We start from the raw sequence: 3,912 nt of genomic DNA, 5'->3' as shown, positions 1-3,912 counted from the left end.
CGCATGACGTGACGTAGCACGCGGAAGTGTGGCCAAAAAGTAGTTCTAAAAATCTATTGTCTGTCGGAGTTACACGTAAGGAAAACTAATGGACGAAAAGCCTGGAAAAAAATCACAAATTTATGGTTTATTCACAAATTTCATAACGCCAAAAATGGCTATTTTCGACACCCACCCACCCCCTCGTACACTGAGAAAAACCTACACGTCAAGGTCGTGTGTTTTACTTATAGATTTGCGCAATGAGGAAAGGATTTCATCAATGATTTCACGGTATAATATTGTATTTTTTGGTAAAATCCAGAATGCGATCGCAGTTCTGTTTAGAGCTGCGAACTTATTTACACAGTTAGAGAAAATTACTCAGAACAAAGTATAAAAACTCTCTTGATTTCTTACACCACATGCATCAAAATAAATGAGACTTCACAAAGATTATCAATATTACTTGCCAAATTATAGTAACACACATCATAATTGATAAAAATAAAACAGTTTTCAGTGAAATTTCGACGTCAGAAATATTAATTCACCAGCTGTATAACATTTCATTGAAGTTCGTCAATAATGACTTAGTGTGTAAGAGGTCAGTTTAGCCGCTTATTTACATCTGTCAAAGCCGCCCGGAGTCGTCACAGCCGCCGTCCCATTGTTTCGACTTTGACATTAGCTTCGCATCCAGAAAACTTCGCATCGCGTGAGCAGGTGCGAATACGGTTTAGTGCTGCGAAGTCAATAACATGTGTATCAACATTAGGTTGTCATGTGAAACAAACATGAATTTCCAAATATTTAATCATGAAAACCAACTGATTTGCTAATTGAATTCGAAATGTAGTAGCTTTAGATAGTCATGTGTGATAGAACATAAATGTCATGGGACTGAAAGAAGAAATTTGGTAGAAGAACTTTTGCTCCCCAAAATATGGATCCGAGGCTCCTCTGCTTGTCGCAAGCTCACTAGATTTTTTTTCAAACCCGTGAGCCAGCAACAAGCGGGGCGCCACAAATCCATAATTTGGGAAGCCAGGGATAAGCATATTCCATTTTTTTCGAAACTGAAAGCCGGGAAAATCTGTTAGTGGAATCCGATTTTTCTACTAAACTATACATTATAATCAATGTTTTCTTATAGAAAGGTAGAATTCTCGTATATCGGTCAACTTCACTAATAAAAGAAAAATCGAATTCACAAATTTTCATCTAAAACTTTCAGCTTCAAAATTTTCTTCTTCTCTTTGGAAGCATGATGATGACTGTCGTTCGACACGAGGTCCAACCGCAATTCAGTACACTATGCATCCCATGGGTTGATCACAAACAATTTAGAAGCTTTGAACATGGAAATCAATAGCATAGCTCATGGATTTCATCATAACAATCTCATTGCGCATATCAATGAATCGACCAACTTGAACATGATGATTATGTCACAAGATAACCATAAGCAAAACACACTGAATACGTGTTGGAGTGATGATCTATGCGTCCATAGGTTGACACATACGAATCTGAAGAGAAAGCTTCGGAAACTTATGTGGAAAAAATATGGAATCCCTGTTGTCGGTTGATGAATCGATCCATGAAGCAAAACAAAGGAATTTAATGTGTAACACACACGAAGTTTGCAAGAAAATCATAGCAAATCGATATGGACGTTCATGAATCGATCCATAATTTTAAACACACAGATCGAGCATGTGGATTTTTATCAGTGTAACGTTTTTTGTATGAAGCTAAGTATGCTGTTCCGCTCAAGAAAAGTAAAAATTTCTGCGGAAAGAAATGCTCAATAAATTTTCTACAGTGAGCTCCATTTAAAATGACATTTCTTTTCAACTGCATACTGCGATCAAAGAAAAATGCTTTTCTTGACCATTTCTTGCAAGAAATTTTCCACGCATCGAGATAGGCGATTACTTTTCTGTTGAAGTGCATACTTCGCTTGAATATTTAACAAATTTTGTACAGTCAGGTCTCCTATTAGACACTACCACCCCCAGTGTTGATAGACTCGCACTCAAATGTCAATCAATTCGCTCTCCCGAGAGAGCAAACTCATTAGATATCTGCTTCGCAGTCTCACGCTTGATATTTTGATGCATAATCAACTCAATCAACTCAAACCGTAAAAAATGATTCAGTCGCAAAACCCGGCCAAAACTCGCGAAACCCGAATATTGTTGTTTACGTTAGAAAAGATTACTATTATTTTACCAGACTAACAAGAAATTATTGCCGTGTGTGAGTAAACTGTGGAAATACGAGACAATGAGTCATAAAGGTGAGCCAACTCATCCATGATTTTTTGACTGCTGAGTTGCGTGATTGACAACTCACGCATGAAAAATTTCAAGCGTGAGTTGTGAGAAATTGAGTTTTTTTACAACACTGACCACCCCCTTTACGCCCACCGCAATTTCTCAGCTGTTGTCCAATCGATTCAGGTGCAATTCGGCAGGTAATAAGTTCATAGTATTGCAATTTCATAGAAAACTTTCCGTTTTACAGTTCAACGGAAAGCTACCGCAGCTGTCACATCACTGATTTGCACTGGTAAATCATCAGTAGACTTCAATGATACCTCGGATACCGTCTTGATGAATGTTGTTTGTTGGTGTTTTTCATAGCGCTTTCTCTTTCAAGCATACTATGATTGAATTGTTTGCTTCAATGATGGAATGATTTCAAAGCCTGTGGTAGAACTTTGACAGCTGCGGTAGAACTCGGCGGCTATCGCAAAACGGAAAATTTTCTTAACAACCGTAATATGTATCGATCATAAACAAAAAAATAGCAACGTAAGCCTGATTTGCTACTGAAAAGGAATCGCTAAAGAAATTTCTCGCCGATTCCTTGCAGAAATTTTCTACAGCGACTCCCATTTGAACTGATAGTTCTTTTCAACTGCATACTGTGATCAGGAAAAAGCGCATTTTCGATCGATTCCTTGCAGAAATTTCCCATGCATCAGGATAGGCCAAGAAATTACTTGTCAGCAGTGAATCAGGCTATACTATTGCAATTTCATAGAAAACTTTCCGTTTAACGGTTCAACAGAAAGCTACCGCAGCTGTCACATCACTGATTTGCACTGGTAAATCATCAGTAGGCTTCAATGATACCTTGGATACCGTCTTGATGATTGTTGTTTGTTGGTGTTTTTCATAGCGCTTTCTCTTTCCAGCATACTATGATTGAATTGTTTGCTTCAATGATAGAATGATTTCGAAGCCTGTGGTAGAACTTTGACAGCTGCGGTAGAACTCGGCGGCTACCGCAAAACGGAAAATTTTCTTAACAACCGTAATATCAAAATCTACTGAGAAATTACCGTGGGAGGAAAGTTGGTGGCAGTGTTTTATAGGAGACCTGACTGTATGAGCCTTAACATTTCGAAGACACCCACCCACCCCCTTCAGCGTTATGAAATTTATGAATGAGCCCTTATATTTAATATAAATTTATTTAGTTTTGAGTTTTTTTTCTTCTGCGAACTGATCAAATCGATTGTAATCAAAATCGTTGTAGGGGCTCATTCACAAATTTCATAACGCTAAAGGGGGTGGGTGGGTGTCCTCATGATGTTACGGCTCATACAAAACTTGTAGAATATTCATACAAAAAGCGTTACGATGGGGTGGGTGGGTGTCAAAATGGCCATTTTCGGCGTTATGAAATAAATGAATGAACCCTAGCTATAGCAGTGGCTTCAACGCAGATATTAAATATTTCACTAAAAGTTTTATTAAATCAAATTATTAAATTATTATTAAATATTATTTTATATTTCATTAAAATTTTTGTCATGTATTATGCAATGCAAGCGCATTCAATTTATTTCCACACAAAGCCGGTGGCAAAAGAGAGGAGAGAGAGAGAAACACACGCTCCGTATTGGGTTATTTTGAA

The sequence above is a fragment of the Aedes aegypti genome, chromosome 3, assembly GCF_002204515.2.
Source record: "Aedes aegypti strain LVP_AGWG chromosome 3, AaegL5.0 Primary Assembly, whole genome shotgun sequence".
Taxonomy (NCBI): Eukaryota; Metazoa; Arthropoda; class Insecta; order Diptera; family Culicidae; genus Aedes; species Aedes aegypti.
This window is presented reverse-complemented; position numbering follows the sequence as displayed.